Source organism: Ambystoma mexicanum, chromosome 5q, assembly GCF_040938575.1.
Source record: "Ambystoma mexicanum isolate Mex_15411 chromosome 5q, UKY_AmexF1_1, whole genome shotgun sequence".
NCBI lineage: Eukaryota > Metazoa > Chordata > Amphibia > Caudata > Ambystomatidae > Ambystoma > Ambystoma mexicanum.
In genome coordinates, this window is record NC_090933.1 from 247,945,681 (window position 1) to 247,958,518 (window position 12,838).

A 12,838-nucleotide genomic window follows, 5' to 3' on the forward strand; every position below is an offset into this window, starting at 1 on the left:
TTCGCTGATGGCAAGTAGTCAAACAATAAAGTCTGCACAGACTTGCGCTTGGGAAGTACCGCAGACATCGTTAATGGCCGCTCAAAATCTTGGGTGTATCACTAGCAGATCTGTTTCTAACCTGTGCACGGCCGAAACTCTCGGCTTCCTATCTGTAAAAAAAGAAAATGTGGTTTACTGCTCTGAACCTAGTTTATATATAAATTACTACATCTTATTGCAGTGACAAAGGCAGTATTCTAATTTGGGTGGTAAATAAACCTAACAACCACTAATAAATGGATTCAAAGCCTTCCTGTAGCATAAAATGTGATATCCGACACCTTGCCATTCCTAACCTGAGATCCATCCTGTAACATGAGATGTGATATCTCAATGCTTCTAATACCACACCTGAGACCCTTCCTATAACATGAGATGTGATATCCAACTCCTTCCCATTCCAAACATGAGACCCTTCCCATAGCCAGAGATGTGAAATCTCAATCCTTCCTATTCCAATAATGAGACCCTTCCTACAGGATGGGATGTGATATCTTACAACACAAGAGTGTGAGTTCAGTTCACAGAGGTATGTAGTGTCCGCAACCTCGCATCTTACTTCTGGGTATCGATGTGATGATGCAAAGCACCTGAACGCACCCTGTAGCCAGGGGGCGCACACTGCAGCATCCAAGAGACAGATTTAGCGTAGAGCGTAGTGTGGTAAAAGGCTATGGCTACTGTCGGCTGCCTAACCCTTTACTGTTTTCCCTTCGACCTCTCTGCAGTTAATCATATACTTTTAGTTCTTACACTTTCCACACAATTTTACACTATAACCTATAGTTCTCACTTTGTTCTCGACTATCCTGTTGACCTTTTATCTACCTTGATGCTTGCAATATAGTCTCCCATACTGTATCATCTGTTTTGGACTCTTTGTACTCCCAATTTTGTACCTTGTGTATATATCATGCAATGTCTGTAACATGAAGCTTAAAGTAACCTTGTAACCTTTGCGCCCAGTTACCCGAGGATTTGGTGCGCCTTATAAATGAGGAAACAAACAAACAAACAAACACACTCACTTTCAGTGAGTTTACTTCTCACTTCCCAATACATGGTTGATTTGTGGAGCAGGCATACACAAATAAGGATTCAAAGCAAAGAGGGAGCTCCACAACTTGGCAGATACTATGAAGGGGAAGCACTTGGAATTGTCTTCAATGGCACAGGGGCATTATGTAGTGAGCTGGGACACCAGGCGCTGCCGCCAGGTGCTGACCTCACATGCCATGTAATGAAGGAGCACACCCTAGGGTAGAACCAAATATGCCTGAACATTCTGGCCGTGGAGACCGTTCGAAGCGGCTGGTTAAATGTGCCATAATATGAGAATGCAATGCTGAGCTCTGTATAACCAATACATCACAAGTGAACACAAATCTGAATTTGTAAGAAGTTTATTTAAATACATTAGAAGTAAGAAACCTACAAATGGCGACGAGAGACGGGACGTAAAGAAATCCGCATAAGAAGGTCCATGGAGAGACAGAAGCAAAGCCCTAATGGAAAAACACTTGACAAAGAAAATGACGACACCAGGGAAAAGCCGAGAATTCCAAGAGCTGAGATTCGCCAAGAGGGAAGACTCTCTCCTTGGAAAGAAAGCAGCTGTGTGTAATCATGAAGACAAGAGCAGGAGGCAGGGCTGTCACAAAGTGTGGCGAGGCCGGGGCAAAATGTTTGGTGAGGCCCCCTAATGATTTTTTGTACTGGGCCACCAGCGGCGCTGCCGCCGCCGCAAACAGGAGATGCGATAACTCTCCCCTGGTGTGTGTGGAGGATCCCAAATATGGCTCTTTATTATGACAGCAAATCAACTACAGCTAAATTATGTTTCTCTACTGAAGACAAGTTCACTCCAGACTAACATTTTTATGCATAAATATATATAGGATGGCATGACGGCGGATGGTGTGAGGCCAGCTTTAGGGAGGACTGCCCTGCCCCTTTGTGCACATTAAAACACACATCATGCACAGTGACAGGTAGATGATGTTCAGTGGTGGCTGATTAATTTTTGAACTGAAGAATGTCCATGGAGACTGCAATCAATCTATTTTATTTATTTATTCAGCATCTGGGCCAGTATTACCATATAAGGACTCACAGCCACTAAAAAAAAAGAAACATGCCACGGAATGTATATCCAGACTAGCTGTGCACCATAAGTGTTATTACTGGCTAGACTGCCCAATATTCAATGCAGGCCAGTCTAGCCACCTGATAACACTTATGTTTTCTTTACCTAGGCATGGCTGAAGATGATTACTTAGAGCGGAAAACAGTCTGAGGCAGCCGTTCGGTACATACATTATAATGCAGACAAAGAAATACAGCTAGGAGTTAATAGCCGCTGATTATCACAAGACGGCCAGCCAGCAGGGAGCTGAAACACAATGCCCACTGAAAATCTTTAAATCCTCCTTTGTCAGCAAGTGGTTGATGTGGAGGAACCAGTGTCAAAAGGCAAGTTATAAGGCAAGCATTTCAAAGCACTAATTTCAAGCCCCAGTGAAGGCCCTGCATAAGTCTTGGTACAGAAAGGTGCAACGTTGCAAGTTATGGTATTGGCACTAGGGCTAACATTCATACTTTCAATGCATTTTCGCATCAGGGCAATTAATTTCCCAGGGAAAACGCCATGCCTTATTATCAATAGGACAAATATGGCCCTGGGGGCCACAATGCATTAAAAGAACACTTTTATTGTACTGGGGCGGATTTTGCCGTAGCGCATAACTGCACTTGCACCAGTGTAAGTTTAATGAATCCCACTGTGCCTGTCTAGATTTCTAAGTTAAGCATGTACGTGTAGCGTAAATGAGGTGCAACAACTTGCATTTTTGACACTCAGTGCAAACAATATATTACAGGCGTTGAAAGGCAAAAACGAAGGGTAAGGCTCATGATTGCCATGAGCATTTCCGCTCTAGGCATGGCCATGCAAGCCGGGGTATGAAAAGACCCGTTTCTGAATCGTGCTTTCTGCTGGGCCTGGCCTCCACCAGGGCAGACCATATCCAGTAGAAGGAGCCGCAGATGTAGGGTATCCCATGCAACATCATTTTATGAATAAGGGATGCACTCAGGATGGAATATGCTTCCCACTCCGCTCGCACACCACATTCATGTGTATGTTTTAGTGTGAACAACAGGGCATGTGCCAAAGTATTGTCCGCCCCGCTCCCCCACCATTTATTCATTAACTTATTATTTATCTTGTTTCTATCCTATGCTCTGCACTTTCCACTTTCTCCCCCCTCCCATGTACTGTCCCCATTTTTCCCTTCCCCATGTACTTGGCGTTCTCAATGTCACTGGGCCTAGTAAGATCGTTTGTTTTTGTTTTCTTCCCTGTTTGTTCCCCTTCCCTTTGCCTGGTCACGCTCTGAAACACCTGTGCATGAACGCGACATAAATAAAATAAATCCTATATCATATCATGTATCCATGCTGTGTTTAACTTTTTTTTAAAATCTTTTTTGTTTTTGTTTATCTCTGCCATCCAGGCGGCCGCGAGGGCCCGAGGCCTGGGGCAGTTTGCCACCCCACCCCCCCTTCGTGACGGCCCTGGCAGGAGGTATAGTAAATGAAGAAACTATGATGGGAACACAGGCTGTTCCCTCGCATGTATTTTCTTTAGTTTCTTTTCCGCATTCCAAATGTTTGAAAACAGTAAAAAAACTAAAGAAAATGCAGAAAGTGCATGCGAGGGAACAGAAAAGTAAAACATGTAAAGGGGAACATTGATTTGAAAAATAAATAACTTTTATTTTTAAACGTAACAGAATTGTCTGTTGCAGTTTCAGCTTTCCAAGGCAAACACGTACACATTGAAGTGCGAAGTTCGCCTTGACCAGCTGAAACTGCAACAGCAAGGAACATTAAAGCAGGCAGCCAGTGGCAGACTTACTTTACCAGTGCCAAGAAGAAGCAAGCAGGTAAGGAAACCGACGGACGGTCCAGTCCACCACTCCCAAACACATCTAATGGCGCACTTTCACTCCTCGTGAGTGAGCCTGAGGAAGTCACGTCACCGAGGCTCAAGAGGAGTGAAAGTGCGCCATTTCCAACGACATTCCAGGCAGCTGTGACTGGCAGAAGTGTCAGCCAGTCACAGCGTCGCTCAAGCTGTGACTGGCTGGCAAGTCTGTCAGTCGCAGCTTTGCCTGCAGTGTTGCCTGACTCTGCTGTGCGGCGCCGGCGCCTGACTTCTTGATGGGCGACCGGCGCCGACCGGCGGGCTCATCTCCTGTCGCGCGTCTGTGGCGGGAGATGCACCCGCCGTGGCTTGGTGGCATCGGGGGGCCCCGGCAGGGCCCCGGCTCAGTCTCACTTTTTGGAGACTGCTGGGGCCCGGCCCCGGCCCACTTAAAGCCCTGTCAAAGATGACATCACAAATGTCATTGATGACATCACTGATGATGTATATATATATATATATAACAAAAACATTGTTAAAGGGATGTTATGGTTAAGTTGCACTAGCAAAAACCTATGAAGTTCAATGGAAAAACATTGTTACAGGGGCGTTATGGTTACAGGTAAAACCAAAAAAAATTACGAAATTCGACAGTTATGTTAAGCTTAGCAACCATCAATCGTGCCACCAGTGTGCACTGTGTGGACTAACACCCATGACATAAAAGATGCCATCACGAATCTCATTCATTACATCACTGATGACATCACATGTGCATGAAGTTTTAATAGGAAGCCTCGACAAGGGATTGTTATTGTAATGGTGGCAGAAAACTATCAAAGATTATTGGAAGAACTATCATGAGATAAGTAGGTCATGTAGGAATGCATTGCTATGCACACCATTGTATTACACACTTATTCACTGTAGATGAAGGAACTCATGTGCAAACGTAGCCATTGTCTGCACCATGCCTCATGCAAGTGTAACCGTCACAATGTTTCCATGTTACATAGTGATATCAATAATGCATTCGTTTTAGAGTGTAGGGTACTATGTAACATGTAAGAAGTAGCTACAATTGCCTTTATAACTACATAATTGCACTACTGCACAGAAACCATAAAGACACCACAATGCATACAAATATGAGCATATACAGGGAAATTAAATAAGCAAAAAAGGAGCAGCATTAGCAGAAATTGTTCATAACATAACTGATTATCTTCATGCACAGAAACCAGTGCTGTGTTTTATGTTTTCCTCTCCCCCTATATGTATATGTATCATATGTATCATATGATGTGACTGAACCATAAGGAAAGTAGTGTAAGAACATATGAGAAGGGTGGCGTACACAAATATAGAATCTTTTGAATTGTTTGTTCCTGACTGTTAGTGAAGAAAAGCACCTGGCCTACTTATGGTAGTGAACAAAACAGATGGATCCACACATGTGATGTCGTCATTGATGTCATGAATGATATTTGTGATGGCTTCTTGGATGTCATGGGTGTTAGTCCTTGCAGTGCACACTGGTGGCAAAAGTTATGGTTGCTTAGCTTACCATAACTGTCAAAACTCGTTTTTTTCGGTTTTACCTGTAACCATAAGGCCCCTGTAACAGCATTTTTCCATTGAATTTCATAGGTTTTTGCTAGTGCAAATTAACCATAATGTCCTTGTTTTTGTTAGTGAATTTGATGGGTTTGAGTAGGGCACTGTAAGCTGAACGTTGCTTTAGCATAGCTTTTTCTGTAAAGAGAATAGGTATTTGGTACGGCAACATAACCATAACGTCCCGTTAACAACGGTTTGTTACTGATTCCTTGGCTGCCCTCATGATGAAAGTGTGGAAAGGGCAAATTGTCTGGTGTATGTATCCATTTGCGCTACCCCTTACTTTTCCAAATAGTGTTGGTGTACAGTAGCAATTACAGATGTACATAGTAAATGTTGTTTAGCGTGTCAGTAGGCTCTCTTTTTGTGTTAACAGTACATGGTAAATCTGTGGCGCACACTACTGGCCGAGATGACTACATATGAGCAATATGGACGTTTCCTAGGGAGACTGCACCTGGTTGGCGTATGTGCAATCACACTGCAAGTATCCGCAGGACTCCATTAGTGACCGCATGTCTGCATCTTCAAATGCACTTTTAAGTAGTTGTGGAAGTGCACGTGTTTCTGTTCCACACCTAGACCCATGTATATGTCATGCACTGTATGCTGGTAACACCGCCCCTGTCACCAGCCCTACGGATTCATGCAGTAGAGTACCGCATTGAAAGTACTGCTTCCGACTTCGTGGGTGGCTCTGCAAACCTACCAATGTATGGCTAAAACACTCCTAACTGTATAACGGCCACTGGTGAACAAGAAACAGCAACCTGCAGCGTAACGTAGGCGTGTTAAATGTCGCATTACTTTGATTTATCTGCTGGTTGCCTTTCCATGACCCGTGAAACAGATACATTGGGTCTGATTCATGGAAGTGTTTTATAATTGCGCAATCCCATAGGAAAACATTCCATGAATCAGGGCCATTATGTCTGCACTCAGCAGTGTGACAGAAATTATCAAGAGGTCACCTGCCGGTCATACAGTTGAAGAAAACATGTAAGTAGAGGTGGACCAGTTTGTAGTAAGTCTGCAAAATGGCAAAGCTGGTGCACCTTGGTCACGCACATACTAGTGCATGTACAGGCAATTAAGGAAACAGCAGAGTATGCACAGCACAAACAATCTTAGTGGTGGTTAGAAAAGCGCTGTAGCTGCATGGGTCGCAGAAAATAAATGGCTTCCTGCTGCAAGTAATGAAGATGTGTTTCGCGCTGTTGTAAATATTCTCATATTCCACAATGTATGTATATTCGTGAATGCTACCCCTAACACTAATGCCGTTGCATAAAGTGTTTGTACTGCATGTGATGACAACTGAAATGAAAGCACAAGGGACCAGAGGGCAGGCTACCGTCCTTTCAACAATTACGTAGGGTACTTTCATGTACAGCATTTGCCACATCTGCTGCGGGCAACATGAGGGGCGGTCATGTAGGGCAGCGGAGCTGTAAAACAACCTTTGCAAACCATATGCCACGCTACAGACCCATACTCGACAAACGGCATTGTATTGTGCATGTACTGCAACGCGCTACTGTACAGATTGAAGATACTTGGAAGTGCGTGGGAACGGTCCTTAAAGGAGCATTACAAAGACTGGCGCCTACGTAGGTGATGGCCACCCAATAATTCGGTCTCCCGACACGTCCCCTATAGTATCCATGCAGGTGCTGCCCCTTCTGTACGGGACCTTTGCTGCCGTTCCTTCTGTGGCGTGTGCGAGAACACCATAATAAATGAAAATGAACTGGGAAAGGAAAAAAGGTAAATAAAGAAAGCACCTTTCACAGATCAACAATGGAATAGCCAATGCACGCATGCAGGGCGAGAGGCGTGGCAGTGTGCTGAACACTGTACTTCAATCGGTTAGAAAGGGGATTTCTGTATAAAGAGGTTTCTTTACATGTTGTAGAGCATTTTCAAGAGTGTCACCGCGCAACACTTACTACAAAAAAAGTCACTACTTTCAAGAAGGGCACCAAGCCAATTTAGATGGAGTGTGCAGAAATCAGGATGGCAGGCATAGTAAGATGAACGTTATAGCTGGGGAAAAGTGTTTGTGCTGTGAAACGTCATATTCCCATGGGCGAAGTATGCCATTGGCACATGTCGAACAAAGGCACCAATACATTTCTTTGCAATGTACCGCGGTGTCTGCATTCATGGACCAAATAGAAAATGACGCTGCCACATTGGTGGCTGCATAATGCGATAGAAACGTATGCAAGAGATCGGAAACAGACGCATGGCCTGGGAAAGGGCTTCCTTCATCGCAAACAGCACTGAAAGTCGTGTAACATGCTGTGCAATTTTCCCTGCACAATGAACAACAATAATATCGACATGATTGCGTGTCACCAAAGTGTCACACAGAGAAACCAAAATCAGTCACTTCATTGTAGCTACTCCACAGCACTACACATGCACATGATAGATTGCAAAATGAGCAGCCACTGCACAGTGATTTCCATTCACTTTCAGTCAATGTATATCAAAATCCCCTAAAACCCGCACGCTGTGCATCCTGAAACACACAGCCATAACCCCACCCTCTGCATTTCTGTCGACAAATACACCATGTAGCACAGTCTGTCCATAGACACCACACCCACAAACTTTATTGCCCAATCCCATAGCCTCTGCAGGCCCATTTCTATGGCCGTCTTCAGCAAAAGGGGCATATGTACCATGTGCCACCGTGCAACTATCGCGATATTTGCAGACTTTTCATGCTGTGCGCACGCGGGAGTGGGGGAATAACTTTCAACCAGGGGAGCGGACGTTGTTAAGTGTGGTGGCTCTTAAAGAGCCTTTGTTTTTTTTCCTTTTTTTTTTAAAGGTGCTACCCTAGAAGCACTTTATTTTGCAGTTTTCATACGTAAAGGTGTGTTTTCAACTTCAGCTCACATTCTTACAGTAGGGTCTTCAATGCAGTGTGTAGATTGTGAAGCAACATTTCATTGCCACTGGTCGACACAGACATGCCATTTGATTTGAAAAGGTGTACCAATAGTCTCATTCTCACAGGAGAACATCCCAGCAGCACTCAAGAAGTCACACATGCTTCTGTTGATGAGACCGCTTCCTAACTCTGGCTGGCGACAGGAATGATTGTAATACTGCCACACTATTCTCAGGGGTATACATGAGAAAAGCACTTTGACAGTAGGAAAAATGTGCTGCCCTGCTTTCATCATAATCTTCAGTTGACGATACACACGGGAACAAGGCATGTAACCCAAAAAGAAGGCTCCAAAGTGCATGATCACAACATGTACAGTTGCCAAGGAGTCCACGCGTCGACATTCTACAAGCAGTCCACTTAAACAGCATGCTTTGACACTACACCACACAGCGTCCACTCACTCCAAATCAAAATTGCAGATAAGTCTTCTTGGAGGGCATACACGCACAGATCTTCTACAAAGGCATCACCTATGACAAAAAACTGTGCGTCTTGCCTTGTTTGCCAGCCGCAGTACTCAAAGTAATGGAAAAAGTGAATGCGGCCATTTCCTGTGACGCACACCCAGAGCACCTGATTGGCAAAAGGCCATACTTCCATTCCCATTGGCCAACACGGTAAGAAGTGCAGAATTTCGCACGTGCTTTTCCCCAAGTACTGCGAGGGCCGCACCCCTCCAAAACTGTAGCACACCTTCTTCCCTTCACACTATCTTCTGTTACGCAGGAGAGGAAATCACTGACGGGCCCATAGGTCAGCGCTCACCCTCTAGAACTTGTAAGACAAGATAGCTGCACCATGTGAGGAAGGGGGGTGCAGGATTCACTTACTCCAACACGACTCAATAATGAGGACTCAGTAAGTTGGCAAAGGGAAATCCGTTTAATGACAAGTACATCAAACAGAGAAACAAATGGAAATCAGCAGCATTGCGAACACCTGTCTCGCTCCGACTTCCTCGAACTTCAGTCCAACAGTCATTGTTATAGGCTAAGCTCATCATCACTGACGTCTAATTCTATAAAAAATCATCATGCAATATAATTTGTTAGGAAAGGTAACTTAAGTATAGGTGTTATATCTGTATATGATAATAGGGCATGCGGATTGGATAATTCTTATCCGGTGGGCATCTACGCCCATCCCTATACATCACGCGTGATAGACGTCACTAAAACTACGACGTCCTTTTCGTTACAGTATCTATAAGGCTCCAGATAACTTGGTCCATTGTGATTGGGCTTGGGCAGGTTACACCCCTAGACATAAATGTCCACTTTTAATTAGCAGCATGCAGAATGGACACCCCTGTGCCTGGTGTCCCAAGTTTCACCCTGCCTACCTTCCATCAATCAGTGTTTTAGGGTGATGTGTCAATTAGTTGGCTAAGGATGGCCTCGAAACTGCAGTCTCTTATCGGGAAAAGTTATGGCATCCTCGGGTCCTGGATGACATCAGGCAATGGTACTTCTTCGCGCCTGGCATGTCACGTGTTAGTTCACCATGAATCTGCTTCAGTTTTCAGCTTTTAGTACATTTAATTTTGTTTCAGCCTCACCAACTGCATGGGCCCCCCTTAACTTGACCTTCACGAGGCAGGCTGGTATGCTCTGAAGTTTGAGTCTTGTTAGCTGATGCTCTCCTCCCCTTCTCTGGTTGACCTCGCTTTCCTAGGCATGAGCCGCTCATTGTTGAGTTTTGATTCCGCTCCTTCTCTTGCTTTTGGCTGGGTTACGAAACTTGGCCTGTCAGGACTCTGGCTGCCTGGGTACATTTCTGCTTTTACAAAATGGAGTCGAACGTGTATAATGTGCCTTATTGAGGGAAATATATGGTTGGCGCATGCCGCTCTATCTTCTACTAAGCATTGCAAGTCGTATCGATTTCTTAGCATCTTGCGTTTCAAGCCTATTCACACACGTTTAACAGGTCGGTTGCTTCCATTTTGTCTCGTAGCACCACGTTTCCTTACGTTTCACATTGTCTCTTCTCTGTGTCCATCACATTTATTTTCGTAGTTACTCGCACTGGCGTGCTTGTCTTCGATAGCCGCTTTTGTTCATTCACGAGTCTGTTCAGGCCCTTGTGTCATTTCCACTGGCCTTCCATTAAGGCTTTTGGGGTCTCTCCGTGGACCGTGTGTTCGTATCAGTGGCTGGTATGGCTGTCTGATAGGGTACCGTGCTGCCCAGGGTTGTCTGGTTATGGTTGCTTCAACCGGTATGGATCTTCTGATGTATACTGGGCAGAGTCCCAGTGCAGCTCTTTGTAGGTTCATTTGCTCTTCATATGTCACATATCTTGGCGAGTATGCTCCTGGTACCTCGAAATGAGGGGAAGGGGTGCAGGCCATGTCTGGGACCTCCTCTACACTTCTCTGCAGAACTACCTCATTGGCTTACGTGTAATTAGGCACACACGCAACCACCAATCGCATCAAAGCCGCCATCATCCATTACTATCGCTCCCGTACAACACTTCAAATGTACTGTTACACATTTACAGTACAAGTATCGTGCCATTCCAAATCATGTCCACTACAAAGTTTACTAAGAGTATGCACGATTTTGCCATCCACATACAGCCATATGAGCACCCAGGATGTGGCACGTGTAATCCTGAAACTACTGCACAATCCGCAGCCTTTTCGTGATAGTGAGGGTGGGGGGCGTGGCGGTTTAAGCAATATCAAGCTGGGTAGGAGATTGGGGCTTCCATCATAGATGTATAAAGGTTTTTGATCGTTTTTTTCTTTTTTACGTGCATGCAAGCAACTTATTTTTTTTTCTCTTTATATGCATTTCTGTTTGGCTCTCCTCACATTTTTAACACATTCTAGTCAATGCTTCTTGCACAGTGTAAAAGAAAACAGAATTTCCAATGGTGCTCAAATGAATGTCATTTCTACAGAACCACTGCATATGTTGCAATCTCATGATCTCATAGTGGGTGGAGAACATGCCAGCAGTCTGCATAAATTCCCGCATAATTCTGTTTATAGCACATCTTCCGACCTCTGGCTGGGGACAAATTACACCGTCATGGACCCATACTCCTCTTGCTGTTATGCATGAGAAAACGACCTTGGCTGTAGCAAAAATCTGCTTCACCTGGTTCAGAAACCTCTTGAGGTGACTTATTAAATGTCTATACGACATGCAACCCACATGTACACTTCCATAGTGCACGACAACAAAGTCAATGTTCGTAATGGAGGCCACATATTTGCAAAGGCGAACCATCCTGCCTAAACTGCAGTCACCCTGACAGCCCCAGAAAGCCTCCACTCCTTCCAAGCCGACATTACCAGCAACTCCTCTTTGCACACAACGCCTATGCAGATGGCGCACAAAGTTATCACCGACAAAAAGCACTGTGCGTCTCTCAATCTTGACCAACCTCACAACACAGTATTTGGACGAATTGTTACCGTGCCTTCCTATCAACCACACCCTAAACACCTACTTGCCTATTGGTCACAATTCTATTCCCATGTGCACCATGGTCATAATGGCAGAATGTGCCACATGCGCTTTCCCATCTGCAATGTGGGCCACGGCCCAGTAACGCACACACAATACTTCTTCCCTTTGCACAGGCATTTTTGCAGCACTCCCCCATTGGGTGTTGTCGCATTTTCAAACATGCATGCAGCAAGCACATACAAAACCTCTGCATTGCAAAATATCGGTTCTGTACACCACTCCATATTTACTGTTACACACTCTTAGTACACATTCCGTTTAATTCCAAAGCCCCTCCACCAGAAGCTTCTGCTAAAAAATGCATGATTGCAGCATCCACAAAGATCCTGAGGTGCACCCAGCACACCTTTCGCCATGCACACAACAGTGCAGTCCTTTCCACACCCACCACAACACTATGGATCCATGCATCCGACCATGTGAGCACCTAACTTTATGCACAAACGTAACATACGTAGCGCCACTTCTACCCAACTCCCACACAACATAAAACACCATTCAGCAAAAAGTGTCACAATTAGCAGAATCCACAAACATACCACAACCTGCACCAACCCTACCCACTGCCATTCACAAATGAGTGTGTCACTGGCAACCTATGCACAAAAGCCTCAGACCATTTGGCCTACTTCAATAAATCTGCACACAGCACTGTAACTAAGCTGCACTTCACCCATACCCTCTTCCATACTCACATTACATAAACCCTGCACCCTGTGTCCACACTACACATCTTCTCCCTGCAACATCTCCCGCCGTACACCAAATACTGTAGCATATTCCAACTATCACCAC